The sequence below is a fragment of the Tachyglossus aculeatus genome, chromosome 1 (genome assembly GCF_015852505.1).
Source record: "Tachyglossus aculeatus isolate mTacAcu1 chromosome 1, mTacAcu1.pri, whole genome shotgun sequence".
Taxonomy (NCBI): domain Eukaryota; kingdom Metazoa; phylum Chordata; class Mammalia; order Monotremata; family Tachyglossidae; genus Tachyglossus; species Tachyglossus aculeatus.
In genome coordinates this window covers 107,384,502-107,405,076 of record NC_052066.1, presented here as the reverse complement: position 1 = coordinate 107,405,076, position 20,575 = coordinate 107,384,502, and positions in this window count along the sequence as shown.

Genomic DNA, 20,575 nt, shown 5'->3' with positions numbered 1-20,575 from the left:
TGATGTGGAAGCAGAAAGCAGAAAAATCCGCCTGCTTGCAGCCGGCCTCTCCCCGCCTTCACACACCCCTAGATCGCCGGGAGGTCATCCGCCACGAGGCCCTTCGCTACTGTCAGTTTATTAGACCTCCGAGGAAGCTGGAGGGAGAGGGGACAGGATCCCGGGGAGCTGACCTCCCTTCCCTTGTCTCCGCCCTCCTCCGTTCGTACCCCTCCGACACCTCCCCGAGCCCCCCCAGCGCTGAAATCGTCCGGGCGGAATCCTAAGTGGGGAAAGCAGGGGTAAACGGGAACAAGTTTGCAGGGAAACCGCTGCCGCCGGGAATGGGGCGGGAATTCTTGTCCCTCCTGCTCGGGGTGGACCGAGCTATAATAATAATAATAATAATAATAATAATAATAATAATAATGCGGAGAGATGGCGGGTTTCCCCCCAACCCGCTTCCCCTCTAGCCCCACACTGATTCCTTCGCCCCATTACCGTTATCGAAATCGACCTAATGACCTTAGGTCTCGGAAGGAGTCCACGTGAGTGTGAATGTGAGAGCCGTTTAATGGGAGTGTGTGTCCTTGAACGTGCTCGCCCTTGTGGGTCTCAGTGGGTATGTGTGTAAATGTTTGGGCTGGGGAGTGTGAATTGGTTTCGGTGTGAGTGTGCGGGAGGGGGCGGGAGTGTCTGTGCTTGTCAGTTTCCAGGAGTACGTGTGTATGTGAGTGCACACAGTAAGCGCTCAATAAATACGATTGATGATGATGATGATGATGTGTGTGTGTGTGTGTGTGTGTGTGTGTGTGTGTGAGAGAGAGAGAGAGAGAGAGAGAGAGAGAGAGAGAGAGCTCCGGCCTGGGTGAGGGATGGCCATGCGTTGGGTTCGGACAGAAAGATGGACTGAGAGAAACGTTCGGACAGGGAGCTGGGACAGGGGAGTGGGAGGGGGTGCTAATGGAGATTCTAAAGTGTGGGATTCTTGGGTTGGGAAATTGGACTCTGGACTCGCCCCGGGAGAGGACTCCGTTCCCGTGTTTATTTTCTTTTTTCTGGGAAAGACGGAGAGCGACGCCGGAGCTAGGCTAGGCCTCGGCTTGGCCGGGCCCGCACAGCAGGGCCTGCCCTGCTCGGGCGCTGGACGCGGGCTGGACGCGGGCTTCTCTCGTTTTAAATCCGATAGACCCGAAGGGGAGGCCGCTTGCTGGTCTCAGACCAGGGGCTATCTTCCTCGGCCCGTGTCCCTGCCCCTCGCCTGGCCTCCGAGGGCCCACGACGCTTCCCTCAGGCCCGCAGTCAGCCAAGGCTTCGGGAGCGGCGCTTCCAGGCACCAGGCCCCCGGTTTAGCGCTAGCACAAACTCCCCGCGGGCGCTGGTCCCTGCTGCCTCGACACCTCGGAGAGCGCCCTGCCCACCGATTCCCTTTCCCCTAGTGGAAAGTGCATGGGTCTGGGCGTCGGAAGACCCGGGTTCTAATCCCGCCTCCACCACTTGGGCGAGTCACTTCACCTCTCTGGTGTCCCAGTTCCCTCATCTGCAGAATAGGGATTCAACAGATTCAGCACCTGTTCTCCTTCCTGCTTAGACTGTGAGCCCCATAGCGTGGCTCAGTGAAAAGAGCACGGGTTTGGGAGTCAGAGGTCGTAGGTTCTAATCCCAGCTCCGCCGCTTGTTAGCTGTGTGACTTTGGGCAAGTCACTTAACTTCTCTGTGCCTCAATTTCCTCATCTGTAAAATGGGGAGCCCCACATGGGACAACCTGATCACCTTGTATTTCCCCCACAGCGCTAAAAATAGTACTTTGCACACAGTAAGCTCTTAACAAACACCATCATTGTTATTATTATTATCCTAGCGCTGAGTACAGTGCTCGATACATACGACAAATACCACAGTGATTATTAATATTTTCCCCACCCAGGCCAATTTTTAGCGAGTCCGAGAACTGACAAGATGGGGAGGAGGAGCTCAAAACTGAACGGACCCCACGTAGGCCTCCGAATCCCAACCTGTTATAAATCCATGTTGTACTGTACTTTCCCAAGCGCTTATTACAGTGCTCTGCACACAGGCGTAATAAATACGATTGAATGAATGAATGCAACCAGGGTAGGGGCTGCTGTACGCAATATACACGTTCCCCTTCCCCGGCTGTCCGTGTGGGCGTGAGTGCGTGTTTCGGGGGAGTAAATTGTGGGACTGAATGTGAAGGGGGCAGAAATGTAGGTGCGGGCGTGTGCGAATGTTTTGGGGTGAGTAGCGTGTGCTCGTACGCACGCGTGTGTGCAGGTGTCGATGCGTGCGTGTGTGCATGAGCATGTGATGGGGGTCTGAGTATGAACTGTGTGCCGTTGTGAGCGTGGTGGCCCCGGCCGGCCCCTCCCCCCGCCTGTCCGGCCCCGTCGGAAGTCAATCCAAGCGGCGGAGCGAGTCCCGGGGGTGGGGGCGGGGGCTGGGCGTCCACACGCCGTGGGGCCGGGGCTGCAGTCTATCTTTCCCCGATCGACAGCGGCGTCCCGCCCGCACAATGGCAGGGCCGGGAGCGGAGGATGTTAGAGGCGTGCATATTAAGGAGGTAGACGGACACCCAGGGGACAGGGGGAGGGGAAGGGCCAGGGCCAGAAAGGAAAAGGGGGGGAGGGGATGGGGCGGGAAGGAGAAAGGGAAAATGTCTCCCCTCGCCCCCCACCCCCCAATTGTCTCCACCTCTTCCTCCAGCCCAGCCCAGTCCTGCCTAGCCCTGTCCAGTCCTTCCCAGCCCGCCCAGTTCTGCCCAGCTCTGCCCAGCCCGGCCCAGTCCCTCTCAGCCCTGTCCAGTCCTCTCCAGCCCGCCCAGTTCCGCCCAGCTCGGCCCAGCCTGGCCCAGCCCGGCCCAGTCATCATCCTCATCAATCGTATTTATTGAGCGCTTACTGTGTGCAGAGCACTATACTAAGCGCTTGGGAAGTACAAGTTGTCAACATATAGAGACAGTCCCTACCCAATAGTGGGCTCACAGTCCTGCCCAGTCCGTCCCAGTCCTGCCCAGCCTGGCCCAGTCCTGCCCAGCCCGCCCAGTCCTGCCCAGTTCTGCCTAGGCCGGCCCAGCTCTGCCCAGGCCGGCCCAGCCCAGTCCATCCCGGCCCAGTCCTGCCCAGTCCTGCCCAGCCCGCCCAGTCCTGTCCAGCTCTGCCCAGTCCGGCCCAGTCCAACCCATCCCGGTCCAGCCCGGTCCAGTCCAGAGCGGACGGTGACGCCAGGAGTCAGGCCGGAGTGTCGGGGGAGGGGGCGGCCCGGTCACTGGGTGCCATTGTGAGCCTGGACGGACAGGCCGGATTCCGTATGGGCAGCTGGGCAGCGGGAGGGCGAGCAGGGTCCTTCACAAACCCCAAATTGTGTCCGGTCTTCAAACCCGCCATTGTTGTCTCTGAAAGGAAGACGCATTACCAATTCGTGCTCTGTCCATCGGGGGAGGCGGGCTGGGGAGGGGGGAGGTAGAGGAGGGGAAAATGGATGGGGGACGGGACAAAATCCGCTCCGTCTCTGATGACTTGTCAGGGCCCAGCTAAGTAGCTCGCCTGTGCCCTCTTTCCTTGTCTCTGGGACTGATTCTGTTTCCTTCCCAGAGAACTCTGCCTTTTGTCTGTAGTTGGAACTCAGTATCTCTAGGTATCTCTGTGAGTCTCTTGTCTCTTTGGAATTCTGCCTCTGTGTCTCTGGAGCTCTGACTTTATGCACCTCTCTGGGTCTCTGTCTCGGTATCTCTGCCTCTGAACTCTGTCTCTTGTGTATCTCCTTGTGTCTCTGTCTCAATATCTCTGCCCCGGGACTGAAACTCTGAGACTGTGCCTCTGTGTGCCTCTCTTTGTCCCTATGTCTCTGTTGGTCTCTTGTCTCTACCTTTGCCTTAAAGAAGCAGCGTGGCTCAATGGAAAGAGCCTGGGCTTTGGAGTCAGAGGTCACGGGCTCTAATCCCGACTCCACCACTTGTCGGCTGTGTGACTTTGGGCGAGTCACTTAATTTCTCTGTGCCTCAATTACCTCACCTGTTAAATGGGGATTAAGACTGTGAGCCCCACGTGGGACAACCTGATCACCTTGTAACCTCCCCAGCGCTTAGAACAGTGCTTTGCACATAGTAAACGCTTAATAAATGCCATTATTATTATTATTATTATTTGCCCCTATGCCTTTGCCTCTGGACTCTCGTCTCTGTGTATCTCGCTGTGTCTCTGTCTCGGTATCTCTGCCCCGGGGACACAAACTGCTTCCTTCTCTGAGACTCTGCCTCTGTGTGCCTCTCTCTCCCTCTATTGGTCTCTTATCTTTCCCTTTGCCTCGGTGTCTCTGCCTCTGTGTATCTCGCTGTGTCTCTGTCTCGGTATCTCTGCTCCTTGGACTCAATCTGCGTCCTCCTCTGGGACTCCACTTCCGTATGTCGCTGTGTCTCTAGTACTTTGTTCTAGACTGTGAGCCCGTTGTTGCGTAGGAACCGTCTTTATATGTTGCCGTTTTATAGTTCCCAAGCGCTTAGTACAGTGCTCTGCACACAGTAAGCGCTCAATAAAGACGATTGAATGAATGAATTAATGTCTCTCTGTATCTGTGTGTCACTGTTTCGGTATCTCTGCCGCCGAGGTTCTGCTTCTCTGTGTCTCTCTGTCACTGGGATTATCTCTGTGGGTGTGCCTTTCTCTGAGGGTAACTGGAATTCTGTGTCTGTGAGTCTGGTTTTTTTTTTTTTCTGCGACCCTGACTCCAGGACTCTTCCCCCTCTTATCTCTACTTCCACTAAGCGCTCGACCAGGCCCCATCTCCACCCCATTTCCAGCTCCACGCTCCCTGGTGCGCAGAGACAGGGGTTCCTCGCTGCCAGCACCTTTTCTGGGGCTTTGGGGTTCGCACTGGCTCCAAATCTGGCCCCCTGACCCCAACCTACGGCCCTGGAGGGAGAGGATGACGGGTAGGGATAGGCAGGGCCTGAGTGAGCTCCACGTTACCGGGATAGCGGGAAGGAGGAGGGGAAGAAGGAGGAGAAGGAGAAGGGGGAAGGAGAAGAAGGACGAGGAGAAGAAGGAGGAGGAGGAGGAGGAGGAGAAGGAAGAGGAGGAGAAGGAGGAAGACGAGGAGAAGGAAGAGGAGGACGAAGAGAAGGAAGAGAAGGAGAAGGAGGAAGGGGAAGGACGACGAGGACGAGGAGGAGGAGGAGGAGGAGAAGGAAGAGGAGGAGAAGGAGGAGAAGGAAGAGGAGGACGAAGAGAAGGAAGAGAAGGAGGAAGGGGAAGGACGACGAGGACGAGGAGGAGGATGAGGAAGAGAAGGAAGAGGAGAAGGATGAGAAGAAGGAGGAGAAGGAGGGGGAGGAGGAGAAGGAATAGGAGGAGGAGGAGGAATATTATTTCTGGCCTCTGTCCAGGCCCGTCCTCAACCACCCCTAGTTCCCACCTATGCTCTCGCCCTCATCGCTCCCCAAGCCGTCCCACCTCACCTACATCCAGGAGGGGTGAGGGAGGCGAGGGGCGGGGGAGAGGAGCTTCGCAGGATTTCTCGCCCAGCTCGGTCCTCACCAAGCCACGCCCCTTGACTCTCGGGCACTTTTCCTGGGGAAAGCCCTCCCCACCTCCCGGGGAGGAGGGAAGGGAGCCGGACCAGGTTTCCCTCCCCCCAGAGCACGGTGACGGCCCGAGGCTTGGCACTGGGCCCGTGGTTTGGCTCCCCAGGCCCGCGGATCCGGACCGTCGAGGCCAGGCCTGGAAGGGCCGGAGGGCCGGAGGGCCAGAGGCCCGTAAAACGGTTCGCTCCCGGTTTGGCCGAGGCAGGTCCAAAGGAAACTTTCGGGCTGGGCGACCCCGGACTCTTGGTGGCCCCGGCAGGGACCAAGTCAGGGGCCCAGGTCGGAGGTCTGGGGAGAATACCCCCAATCCAACCCTTTGCAGCGTGGTTCAGTGGAAAGAGCCAAGGCTTGGGAGTCAGAGGTCACGGGTTCTAATCCCGACTCCACCACTTGTCAGCTGTGTGACTTTGGGCAAGTCACAACTTCTCTGGGCCTCAGTTACTTCATCTGAAAAATGGGGATTAAGACTGTGAGCCCCACGTGGGACAACCTGATCACCGTGTATCTACCCCAGCGCTTAGAACAGTGCTTTGCACATAGTAAGCGCTTAACAAATACCATTATTATTATTATTGTTTGCCGCGGTCCGGTCGTGGGCGTGGGGAAACCCTGGCATGCAGGAGGAGACCCCCACCGCAAATCGTTCTCCTCCTCCTCCTCCTCCTCCTCCTTCTCCTCCTCATCTTCCTCCTCCCCCCACCCCCACCCCACCCTGTTGACCGAGGGGCTTAGCGGAGCCGCGGCGACGGTGGGTGAGGCGCTGGGGAGCGCTCATTGAGAGCTAATCCAATATTGACCGACGGGGAGGGGGGGAGGGCGGCGCCCAGGACCCAGGACCCAAGACCCAAGACCCGAGACCCAGGATCTAGCCTGGACTTCCCACCTATCCCCTACCCCCACCCTCAACCACCACCATTTGTTCATTCAATCCAGCAGCGTGGCTCAGTGGAAAGAGCCAGGGTTTGGGAGTCAGAGGTCATCATCATCAATCGTATTTATTGAGCGCTTACTATGTGCAAAGCACTGTACTAAGCGCTTAATGGGTTCTAATCCCAGCTCTGCCAATTGTCAGCTGTGTGATTTAGGGCAAGTCACTTAACTTCTCTGTGTCTCAGTTACCTCATCTGGAAAATGGGGATTAAGATTGTGAGCCCCACGTGGGACCACCTGATTACCTTGTATCCCCCCAGTGCTTAGAACAGTGCTTGGCACATAGTAAGCGCTTAACAAATTCCATTATTATTATTATTATTATTATTATTATTATTATTATTGTTATTATTCAATCGTATTTATTGAGCGCTTACTGTGCACAGAGCACCGTACTTACCGCTTGGGAAAGGACAATACACCAATAAAGAGTGACTCCCTGCCCACAACGAGCTCACAGTCTAATAATTAATTATAATAATTAAGCCATTTGTTAAACGCCAAGCACTGTTCTAAGCCATGGGGTAGAGACAAGGTAATCAGGGTGTCCCACGTGGGGCTCACAGTCTTAATCCCCAATTTCCCGATGAGGTAACTGACGCACAGAGAAGCTGCGACTTGCCCAAGGTCACACAGCAGATAAGTGCGGGGTCGGGATTACAATCCATGTCATCTGACTCCCAAACCCGAGCTCTTTTCAGGCCATGCTGCTTCTCGAGTCTGGCTGGGAACGGTGCAGGGGAAGGAGCCCTGTGGCTCTCGACCCCACGGCGGCTTCCTTCCCCACGATGCTGCCGAGTCGGAGTCTCGGGGGAGCCGGGGTTGGAGGCAGGGAGGCAGGGAGGCGGGGAGGCGGGGAGGCGGGGAGGCAGGCAGAGGGGGCTTCGCGGCTGTCGGAAAAGGCGAGAGCTTCGCGCCCCCCCTCGGGAGGGCCCGGTTGAGAAGGCGTTGTGGAGCCTCACGGCCACCAGGGGGCAGCAGAGCTCTTTAGGCCAGCGGCGCCGCACACAGTCCGCCGCGAGGCCCGGGTAGGGGGTAAGGAAGGGAGAGGGAGAGAAGGAGGAAGAGGGAGAGGGAGGAAGGGAGAGCCAAGGAGAAGGGGCGGAGAGAGGAAGAGGGAGAGGAAGGAAGGGGAGAGGAAAGGAGAGGGAGAGGAAAGGAGAAGGGGCGGGGAGAGAGGAAGAGGGAGAGGGAGGAAGGGAGAGGGGGAGAAAGGGGAGATGGAAGGAGAGGGAGAGGAAAAGAGAGGGGACGAAGGGGAGAGGGAAGGAGATGGAGAAGAAAAGAGAGGGGAGGGAGAATGGGAGGAAGGGGAGAGGGAAGGAGAGGGAGAGGAAAAGAGAGGGGAGGAAGGGGAGAGGGAAGGAGAGGGAGAGGAAAAGAGAGGGGAGGGGAGAGGGAGGAAGGGGAAAGCGATGGAGAGGGAGAGGAAAGGAGAAGGGGCTGATAGAGGAAGAGGGAGAGGGGGGAAGGGGAGAGGGATGGAGAGGGAGAGGAAAGGAGAAGGGGCTGAAAGAGGAAGAGGGAGGGGGGAAGGGGAGAGGGAGGAAGGGAGGGGGGAGGAAGGAAGGGGGGAGGACGGGGAGAGGGAGGGAGAGGGAGAGGAAAGGAGAAGGGGCTGAGAGAGGAAGAGGGAGAGGGAGGGGGAGGAAGGGGAGAGGAAAGGAGAGGGAGAGGAAAGGAGAAGGGGCGGAGAGAGGGGAGGGATGAAGGGAGAGAGGAAGGAAGGGAGGGGGAGGAAGAGGAAGGGGGAGGGAGGAAGAAGGAGAGGGAGCAAGAGAGAGGGGCAGGGGAGAAGCGAGAGGAAGGATTAGGGTGTTCTTTGGTTTGAATGGTTTCGATGGTTTCACTTCACTTGGATAGAAGCAGCATCTCTCCTCCCGTCTTGAGTGTGTAACTCTATGGGTAACTGAGTGTAAAAGAGAGAGAGAGACGGGGTGTGGGGGTGAGAGTGCGGCCAGAGCGGAGGGAAAGATCGGGATGAGCGTGGATCTGGGATGGAATTGGAGACCGACTGTCTGGTCCTGAGGCTCTGGGTTTGTCTGTCTGCTTCTCCATCCGTCCGCAGTGTATCCGTCCGTCTGACCGCCTCCCCGGTCCTCTGTCCGCCCGCCCGCCCTCCCGCCCTTCGGATACTACCGGGGGGGTGAAGCCAGGGGGCCGAGGACCACACACGATGTCCGTCCCGTGGGCAGGCCCTCCCGGCTCTAACCCCCACGGGGCCCACGGGCGCGGGAGATGGGAAGGCCTCACCTCGATTTAACCCGGCTCTGCCCCGACTCAGCTTTAAAATTCGGGTTCAGCCCGGGGAACCTCCAAATTCGGGGTTTTCCCGCCCCTCCGATTCGGGGTGTCTGGGTCCCTGCGAGAGCCAGGGTCCCCACTAAAGTGGTGAACCGGTTCGGATCACGATTCACCCGGCAAAGATTGGCTCTGGCCGGCCCCCTCTCCTCCCGCCCCCTGAAATTCAAACAGTCAATAATAGTAATAACAATATTATTTGTTAAGTGCTTAGCCTAGCCTAGCACTGGTATAAGCACTGGGGTAGATACAAGGTAATCAGGTTGTCCCATGTGGGGCTCACATTCTTAATCCCCATTTTACAGATGAAGTAACTGAGGCACAGAGAAGAGAAGTGACTGCCCAAAGTCACACAGCTGACAAGTGTGAGCCCGTTGTTGGGTAGGACCCGTCTCTATATGTTGCCGATTTGTACTTCCCAAGCGCTTAGTACAGTGCTCTGCACACAGTAAGTGCTCAGTAAATACGATTGAATGAATGAATGAAAGTGGCGGAGCCGGGATTAGAACCCAAGACCTCTGATTCTCCGGCCCGTACTCTACATTTGTTAAGCGCTTACTATGCGCCAAACACTGTACTACGCATCGGGTGCATACAAGCAAATCGGGTTGGACACAGTCCCTGTCCCACGTAGGGCTCACAATCGCAATCCCCATTTTCCAGATGAGGTAACTGAGGCCCAGAGAAGTGAAGTGACTTGCCCAAGGTCATTCAGCACACATGCGGCGGTTCCGGGATTAGAACCCGTGACCTTCCGACTCTGAGGCCTGTCCTCTATCCATTACGCCTCTCAAATTCAGATTCCCACCCCCTCCCCATTTCAGATCCCTACTCTCCCCAGCCCCTGCAATTCAGACCTCCCTCCTCCCGACCTTGCAGTTCAGATCCCACCCGCTTTCCCTCTCCCCCGCCTCTGCAATTCCAATCCCTCCCCTCCGCCCCGGCCCCGGTGAGGTGAGGCTGGGGTCGGGGGTCGTCGCGGGCCAGGCCGAGGTCACGGGAGGCACCTGCGAACCCCGAAAAGTAGGCCCCAGACCCCCGAGGCTGCTTGCCGAACCGGAACACGAACCCAAGACCAAACCGAGCAGTTTGGAAACCTAAAACTCTACAATATTTAAATCCGATAATTATCCACCAAATTATACTCTTTAGTCCGAAAACTCCTGCAAGTACGCTCTGTACTTGCGCATGCCGTAGACCGGACTATCATTGACACACTTCGTGTATCGTAAATATTCTCGTTACTACTACTACTACTACTAATGGCATTTATTAAGCGCTTACTATGTGCAAAGCACAGTTCTAAGTGTCAGGTACTGTGTTAAGCCCCGGCATAATTATAAAATAAATAATAATACTTGTGGTATTTGTTAAGCGATTACTAAGTGATGCGGTAGACAGATGATGCTTGCCTACTTGTTTTGTTTTTTTGTCTGTCTCCCCCTTCTAGACAGTGAGCCCGTTGTTGGGTATGGATTGTCTCTATCTGTTGCCGAATTGTACTTTGCAAGCGCTTAGTACAGTCTCTGCACGCTGTAAGCGCCCAATAAATACTATTGAATGAATGAATACAAGATAATCAGGCCCTGCATGGGGCTTACAATTTAGGCAGAAGGGAGAACAGACGGAAGGAAAATCCCTATTTTGCAGATTGAGGTAATGAGGCACCGGGAAGTAAAAAGACTTGCCCAAGGTCACACAGATTAGAACCCAGATCTTCTGACTCTCCAGTCCATACCCTGTCCTAGGCGATGCTAACAATGCAGACCTGGCCCTCCTGGGCCTCGTCCCCTCCATCCCCGACCCCTCCTTCCTCTGAGCCCCTTCCTTCCTCTCCCCCTCGTCCCCCTCTCCCTCCCCCATCTTACCTCCTTCCCTTCCCCACAGCACCTGTATATATGTATATATGTTTGTACATATTTATTACTCTATTTATTTATTTATTTATTTTACTTGTACATATCTATTCTATTTATTTTATTTTGTTAGTATGTTTGGTTTTGTTCTCTGTCTCCCCCTTTTAGACTGTGAGCCCACTGTTGGGTAGGGACTGTCTCTATATGTTGCCAATTTGTACTACCCAAGCGCTTAGTACAGTGCTCTGCACATAGTAAGCGCTCAATAAATACGATTGGTGATGATGATGATGATGATCCCCGACCCCTCCCCCTCAGGACCCCCTTCAGGACCCCCGCCCCCCGCAACGACCCCCCCGGTCGCCCTGGCCCCTGGGGGGAGGGGTCACAGTCTCGGGGCGGGAGCACAGACGCTTGTGCTAATGAGACTAGATTCCAATCAACAATAAAATTCAGCTATCGAAACCCTAGACTTCCCAGACTTGAGCCCCACTTTTCCTCATCTCCCACTCCCTTCTGCGTCTCCCTGACTTGTTCCCTTTGCTCTTCACCCCCTCTCCCTGCCCTACAGCACTTACGTATATACCTGTCATTTTATTTATTTATTTTGATGCCTGTTCATTTTTATTGTTGTCTGTCCTCTCCCCGCCCCCCAGACTGTGAGCTTGTTGTAGGCAGGGATTGTCACTGTTTATTGCTGTATTGTACGTTCCCAAGCGCTTAGGCGCAGTAAGCGCTCAATAAATACGATTGAATGAATGGAGGGAAAAACTGCGGAGAGATCAGTTGCGGGGCACCTCCTCTCCATTGCTGGCAAACTGTTCTCTGTAGGAAACATGTAGCTACCATTGTGGCTCAATGGAGAGAGCCCGGGCTTTGGAGTCAGAGGTCATGGGTTCAAATGTCGGTTCCGCCACTAGTCAGTTGTGTGACTTTGGGCAAATCACATAACTTCTCTGAACTTAACTTCAGCGCTTAGAACATTGCTTTGCACATAGTAAGCACTTAACAAATGCCATCATTAGTATTCTCTGGGCCTCAGTTACCCCATCTGTAAAATAGGGATTAAGACTGTGAGCCCCCCGTGGGACAACCTGATCACCTTGTAACTTCCCCAGCGCTTAAAACAGTGCTTTGCACACAGTAAGTGCTTAATAAATGCCATTATTATTATTATTATTATTATTATTATTATTATTATCTCCTTCCCCAGAGGTTTTGCCCCCTTCCTGCGCTGCTGTGGGAGGGGGGCAGGAGGCAGCCCAAGAGGTGATGGCAGTTTGTGTCTATCCATGCTCAGTGAAAAGAGTCACAGGTGACAGACTACAGGCCCGTATTTACCCACCTTCAACGTAGTTTTACTCGTTGTATAATGTGGTTATGTAACTGACACTGTGTGCCATGGAGATGGATGGATGGATGGATGGATGGATGGATGGATGGATGGATGGATGGATAGATAGATAGATAGATAGATAGATAGATAGATAGATAGATAAGATTAGATAGATAGATATAGATAGATGATAGGTAGACAACTAGATAGATAGATGATAGATTATTTGTTGCAGAACTGTACTTTCCAAGCGCTTAGTACAGTGCTCTGCACACAGTAAGTGCTCAATAAATACGATTGAATGAATGAATGAATAAATTTGTATATCTATCATCTATATTCAATGTAAATCTATATCCAGTGTGTGTACATATACATATATCCAGTGTATAGGTACATATACACTGAATATAGATAGTTAATAGGCAGCAATGTTGATGAATGAAACAATGAATCAATGATATTTACTGAGTGCTTACTGTGTAGAGTAAGCACTAGACTGTGCTTCTAGACTGTGAGCCCACTGTTGGGTAGGGACTGTCTCTATATGTTGCCAACTTGTACTTCCTAGTGCTTAGTACAGTGCTCTGCACACAGTAAGTGCTCAATAAATATGATTGATTGATTGATTGATTAGAGAGAACTGTATTAAGCACTTGGGAGAGTACAGTATGATGGAGACAGTGGACATGCTCCCTACCCACAGGGGAGTATTTGTGTTACACAAAAGCTCCTAATTAAGTGCTGGGAAAGAATACAGGGACAGGGCTTTGTACAGTGCCTGGCACATAGTAAACACTTAACAAATATCATTATTAACTCAAACGCAATCCCTGACCCTCAGAGGACTAGAATTTCAAGGTGGTAGGGGATGGGGGTGGAGGGAGGGAGGGAAAAGAGAATTCATTCATTCAATCGTATTTAAAGGACAGAGACACTGGGAATGATCCAGTGCATATACTTGTATTTCTCTCTCTTTTGCTCTCTCTAGACTGTAAACTGGCTTTGGGGAGGTAATGTGTCTGCTTATTGTTGTATCGTACTCTCCCAAGCACTAAGTATAGTGCTCCACACAAACCAAGAGCTCAATAAATATGATTGATTGATACCTTAAATTCTGTGTATTCTTATTCTGTGAACGTAATTTACCTGCATTGTACGTACATTCCCACACTATATACTGTCGATACATATTTACACATGCCCAACATTGTGTAATTATATATAATGCACTCTTTTTAGTGTGTGAAGACGTTTATATAATTGTATACTGTGCATTTATATAATGATTATATACAAATACATTTGCACATCCTTTATTCTATATGAATATACAGACACAGACCCCATGCTTGGGTACACATATTTCACCCATTTGAACATGCACTCTATATTGATAAATAAATTCTGTCTTTGACACGCATCCTCCGTTCTGTATACTGTACACATATTTACACACACAATAATATTAAATTGCTATATAATATATATGCATACTATATGATTACACAAACATTGTGAAAGGGCATGCCCACTCCATTCTGGGTATACACACTTGCACACACTGCATTATATACATATATATATATATATATATATATATATATATATATATATATATATAAACATAGAGAAGCATCATGGCCCAGTGGATAGAGCATGGGCCTGAGAGTCAGAAGGATGTGAGTACTAATCCTGACTTCACAAACTTTTCTGCTGTGTGACCTTGGGCAAGACACTTCACTTCTCTTTGCCTCAGTTACCTCATCTGTCAAGAAGGGATTAAGACTGTGAGCCCCACCTGGGACAGGGACAGTGTCCAGTTTGATTTGCTTGTATCACTGAAGTGCTTAGTATAGTGTCCGGCACATAGCAAGCCCTTAACAAATACCATCATTATTATTATTATACAAACACACCCACACATGCACGTGTTTGTAGCTCAGAGGCTGTCCCAGTTTCCCCTAGGTCAAAGATCCATTCATTCATTCAATCATGTTTACAGAGCACTTACTGTTTGCAGAGCACTTTACTAAGCACTTAGGAGAGTATTATTATCAAGTGCCATCAAGTCATTTTTGATTCATAGCGACTCTATGGATATATTTTCTCCAGAACGTCCTGTCCTCTGCCATAATCCGCAAACCTTTCTAATGGTTCTTCCTTTATCGTTGTTATGGTCTCTCCATCTAGCTGCTGGTCTGCCTCTTCCACGTTTTCCCTGGACTTTTCCTAGCTTAGTGTCTTCTCCAGGAAATTAGTCCTTCTGATAATGTGTCCAAAATATGCTAATCTAAGTCGAGTCATTTGGCCTTCCAAAGACCACTTTGGCTTAATTTGCTCCATAATCCATTTGTCTATTTTTTGGGCAGTCCATGGTATTCGCAAAAGTCTTATCCAGTGTAATAATAAATAGACACATTCCCTGCCAACAGGGAGCTTACAGTCTAGAGGGATGCTTCTCCCTCTCTTTTTTCACACCAGGACAACCTCCCATCCTGCCATTCCCCTCAGTTGGGGCTGACCTGCTCCATTGGACTCAGGTGGCTGCAGGAAATGTTGGGACAGCTTAGGGGCCCAGTTCTTCCATGGCCCCAGCCAGCTCACTTCCGCTCCCTTCCCCCAGCTTCCAAGATAAATAGATACACATATCTCTCGCTCTCAAAATGGGCAGATTTGTCGTGAGTGTGCACCCAACAGTCAGCCGAATTAGCCAATCAAAGGTTGGGGAACTATCTGGGAGCTAGACAGTGACAGCAATCACAACCTTTCGAATTTTACATAAAGGTAGAGAGTTACATACTGTCACTCTCATCTGCAAAATGGGGATTAAACATGTATTTCTCTCTTCCCCTTTGAAGTGAGCCCCATGTGGGACAGGAACTGTGTCTAATCTGGTAATCTTGTATCTATTCCAGTGCTTAGTATGGTGCTTGGCACATAGTAAATCCTTAATACATACCAGCAAAAAATGTATTCTGTGTTTGTGGGCACACACACACCATTCCTTATCACAAGCTTATTATACGCACATCTTCTCCAAAAGGCCTTCCCTGACTAAGCCCTCCTTTCCTCTTTTCCCACTTCCTTCTGTGACTTGCTCCCTCTCTTCATTGCCCCCCTGCAGCCCCATAGCACTTATGTACGTATTTGTAATTTACTTCTTTATATTTATTTATTTTAATGTTTTTCTCTCCCTCTAGACTGTAGGCTCGTTGTGGGCAGGGAATGTATCTGTTTACTGTTATATTGTACTCTCCCAAGCATTTAGTACAGTCCTCTGCACAGTAAATACAATAAATATGATTGAATGAATTAATTGATTAGCTGTAAAAATACTATTCCACCCACAATCTGAGTAATGTATGTGCACCCACTATTCCCATTCACATTGTATTTGGCATATATAGACTATTCACCTCAGCAGGTATGTATTCCTTGTTCATATTCAGAGATAGCATCATCATGAGTGAAATTAATATGTGTGTTTGTGTGTGTGTGTGTGTGTGTGTGTGTGTGTGTGTGGCTGAACAGGCCAATGGGGGACTCTCAGGATAGACCACATTGTGCCCACACACAGCTTGCTCTTTCTTGTGCTGTTTTGTCTGTTGTTTGTAGTGCCTGGTGCTGTTTTCGTTTTAGCTTCTGTCTCACAACCCTCTTCTGCTTAAAAAAGAGCTGTTCTTTTCTGGATGGCAGTGGATCATGCTAGTCTGTCTCTCCTGACTGTCTCCCAGTTTCCATGTGAGAGGCAGCATTGCCCGAGGACATGTTTTCCTGCAACCTTAAAAAGCTTCTCTTCTATCCCCCTTGCTCCTGTTGCCCAACTTAATAATCATGGTTACCTTTAGGGTACTTATTAAGCACTCACTACATGTTAAATACTGCAGTACTGTCAAGATCATCAGCTCACACACAGCCCAGTCCATCACAGCCCACAGTCTGAGAAGTAAGGAGAATTTCATCTCACCAGCCTACAGCTGTTTGAGTATCCCACTGACTCCTATACTTCTCAGTGCCCAGCCCAGCATACCTGGGCTGAGTGGGGCATACCATTTTCCATGCTGGGAGACAGATCTCATTCTAAGACCTTGGTCTGTGTCCTATCCTGTCTGACATTTGATGTTGAGTATCTCCGGTAAGTGATGCCGTTGGAACTGCTCAAGAGTCAGAGGTAGGTTGTGTGATGCTCCAAGTTTCCCAGCTTCAGAGAAGGTTGGGCATTCCTACTTGTGGTTTGGTCAGAGTCCAATTCCCTGCTACCACCGTATTGGCCTGATAGTCCCTTAAAGGATGTACTAGTCTTCCATTTCCTTATCTTTGATCTAGGCATCCACATCCTGAATAGGGTCAGTATATATACTAAATATATATATATAAATAATGTATTTAGTATATAATATTATACTATACTACTATATTACTAGTAGAAGTATAGTAGTACTATCAATCAATCAATCAATCGTATTTATTGAGCGCTTACTGTGTGCAGAGCACTGTACTAAGCATTTGGGAAGTACAAGTTGGCAACATATAGAGACAGTCCCTACCCAACAGTGGGCTCACAGTCTACTATATTACTATATTTAGTGTATTTTGTGTAGATATATACTAAATACCCTATAATGCACACACACACACACACACACAATTCCCACACTCACACTGTGTATATCTGTATGTGTAGTCACTATTCCCACATTCCACACTCTAGGTTTAAGTACTATTCCCATCCACATTCTGTTCACTTTGCATACACACTAGTCACATTCACAGTTTACTTTATTCCCATTTACCCAGTGGATATTCCTGATGCTACTCACTCCACTGACTTCTCTTTTTTTTTAAAAAAATTTTTTATGGTATTTGTTAAGCACTTACTCTCTGCCAGGCCCAGTACTAAACCCTAATTAGATACAAGCTAATTACATTGGACACAGTCCCTGTCCCATATCTCCCCTTGTCTGCTGTCCTTTCTCCTGAGGCCTCAGTTTTCAGCTCTCAAAAACTCAGAGACTGCCAGAAGAAGGAGATGATGGGTGTGAGCATCAACTCATTCCTCTGCTCCCGGGCTGGGCCAGGGCAAAGTATGCAGGGATCGAGGTGGGGAGGTCAATAAGGAGAAGGGACAGGCCAAGCTGAGTCAAGGCAGAAGGTGAAAAGGCCCTAGCTCTCCCCTTCAATCAATTACTTGAATTTACTGATTGGTTTCAGTCCTTCATTGAAGCTGTCCATAAGGAACACATTGTGTGTGTGTGTGTGTGTGTGTGTGTGTGTGTGTGTGTGTGTGTGTGTGTGTGTGAGTATGCATATTGTCTGCTATTTTGAGTGTCTGTGCATGGGAAGCAACATGGACTAGCATATAGTAATAATAATAATAATGGCATTTATTAAGTGCTTACTATGTGCAAAGCACTGTCTAAGCACTGGAAAGGTTACAAGGTGATCAGGTTGTCCCACGGGGGCTCACAGTCTTAATCCCCATTTTACAGATGAGGTAACTGAGGCCCAGAGAAGTTAAGTGATTTGCCCAAAGTCACACAGCTGACAACTGGCGGAGCCAGAATTTGAACCCATGACCTCTGACTCCAAAGCCCGGGCTCTTTCCACTGAGCCATGCTGCTTCTCAGGATAGAGCACAAGCCTGGGAGTCAGAAGGACCTGGTTCTAATTCCTGCTCTGCCACTTGTCTGCTGTGTGATTTTGGGCAAATCACTTCACTTCTCTGGGTCTCAGGTACCTCATCCATAAAATGGGGATTAAGAAGGTGAGTCCCATGCGGGACAGGGACTATGTCCAACGCTATTAATTTGTAACTACCCCAGGGCTTAGTGAAGGACCTGGCACATAGTAAGCATTTAACAAATACCATTAAAAAAATGTGTAAATGTGCATAATGAGGCAGTATATTTGTGTGTCTAACTGTGTGAATTTGTTTTGTATCTGTCTGTCTACTTGTGTCTGTCATTGTAAACAGTACTCAAGTGTATACAGAATTTTGTGTGTCTGTTTTTTTACAGAATGTTATTGTGAACCTGTGCTTCTGAGAGGGTGTAGGTCTGTGTGCTTGTCTTGTCATGTTGAGTGAGTGTGTACACTGGGCTATTGTGAGAACATGCTTAAGTGTTTTAGTATGTCATTATTGTGTGTATCATAACAATATTGTGTGTGCCTGTTAAAGTGTGTGTATATGCATCCATCTTGTATTTGTATGTGTTTGTATGTGTTACGGTAGGGTGAGCTGAAATGGAAGCAAGTAGGAGAGAGGAAACAATTTAAAGACTGAGTAACATAAAGTCTCAGACAAAGCTGCCAAGCTCAAAACTGGGAATCCGTTGCTGCTGACAGCCCAATATGGAATACTGCAGTCGAGAAAGGAGTGGCTTTTTTGAGCAGAAACAATGTAAGGCTTCTAAGGCAAGAAAGCAAAAGTAAAAAAAGGGCCAGGTGCTGCAAATAACAAAGAGAAGTGCACAGCAGGGGAAAGTCTTTGTCTTACCCTGTGCGGTTTGACCTCTTCAACTATTTATGGACCCATGGGTGAAGTCCACTGTCAATGGCATCTTTTTCGAGAATGATCTCCCCTTCTCCCACTCCCCTGCCTCTTGGGGGGAGGAGGAGGAGGAGGCCTGCGGCTTTAGCCCCACCCCATTCCCTACAGTCATCTAATCAATCAATCAGTCAATACTAACTTGCTCTGTGTCCCAGTCTCCTTTTTGCAAAACTGTTCCCTCCCCTACCCAGAAGACCTTGGACCTCTATACCTCAAGCAGTCACTTAATCAACCTTATCTACTGGGTGCTTACTGTGTGCAGAACACTGAACTTGGGAGAGTACAATACAAAAGAGTTGGTAGGCACAATCCCTGCCCACAAGGAGCTTATACTCTAGTAAGTCCTCTACTTATCTATTTGGACTTCCTAATCAACAGTCCCTCTCCTGATCTATGCATCCCTGCCTCCTCTGCCTAACTCCACTCCCTCATCCCTCTAACACCTCAAGGTCTGTCTCCCCGCTTCTAGACTGTGAGCCTGTTGTGGGCAGGGATTGTCTCTATTTGTTGCTGAATTGTACTTTCCAAGAGCTTAGAACAGTGATCTGCACACAGTAAGCACTCAGCAAATATGATTGAATGAATGAATAAATCTCACTTCACCAACTCTAGCCCTGGGGCCCTGCCACATTTTAGTATTAATAATAATAATAATAATAATAGTGTTTGTTAAATGTTTACTGTGTGCCAGGCACTGTACTAAGCACTGGGGTGGGTACAAGCAAATTGGGTTGGACACAGTCCCTATGCCACATGAGGCTCACAGTCTCAATCCCCATTTTGCAGATGAGGCAATTGAGGCACAGGCACCAGGACGATTTCAGCCATTTCAAATTCAGCTTTATTTGTTATAACTTCCACTTAGAAACATTACTTCTCCTCTCTCAGTCTATTCCAGAGCCATAACACCCTCCTGAAATCCTGTGTCCCTACCTCCACTCTTCTTGCCACTGATAACCTTAACAACCTCTTTGTTGAAAAAATTGAAATCATCGTGTGAGCTAACCCTCACCACTCTAGCTCCTGCCCAACCCCATATCCATTCACTTAGCCTTCTTGGCCATCAAAATATCCCAACTTCTTTCAAAATCTACCCCCTACATTTGCACCTCTGACCCTATCCCGTCTCGTCTTCTAAAAAAATGGGAAGTAGTGGGGCCTAGTGAAAAGAGTTTGGGTCTGGGAGTTAGTGGACCTGGGTTCTAATCCCAGCTCTGCCGCTTGTCTGCTGTTACTTTAAGTTACTTGATTTTGCTATGCCTCAATTACCTCATCTGTAAAATGGGGTTTAGGATTGTGAACCTCATGTGGGATGTGGACTGTACGCAATCTGATTAGCTCGGATCTACCCCAGTGCTTAGTTTAGTGCCTGGCACATAGTAAGTGCTTAATAAGTACCATTAAAAAACCCACTTGTCCCACTCATATTCTCTCATTTATCACCATCTTCAAATGCTCACTCTGTCTATTTCCCCTTCGCTTTCAAACATGTGCACATCTCCTCTGTCTCTAAGTACCCTTCCTGGAACCCCTCTGCCCCATCCAGATACTACCCTACCCATCTTCCTCCTCCCATTTCTATTCAGAGTCCTCAAATGGGTTGTATTATATTTACTGCCTCCACTTCCTCTTCTCCAATCCTTTCTTGACCCTCTACAATCCAATTTCTGTCTCTTTCACGCCACTAAGACCACTTTCCCCAAAATCACCAATGTCCCCTTCTTGCTAAATGTAACAAGAATCAACTTTGCTCCAATCCCCTTCAACGACTCAACAGCCATTGACACCATGGACCTTTCCCTTCTCCTGGAAACACAAGTTAATCTTGGGGACTGTAAACTCATTGTGAGCAGGGAACATGTCTGCAAACTCTGTTGCATTGTTCTCTTCCAACCGCTTAAGACAGTGCTCTGCACATAGTAAGTGCTCAATTAATACAATTGATGATGATGATGATTTATTAACACAGTTCTCTCCTGGTTCTCCTCTTTCCTTCTTAGATGATCCTTCTTAGTCTCTTT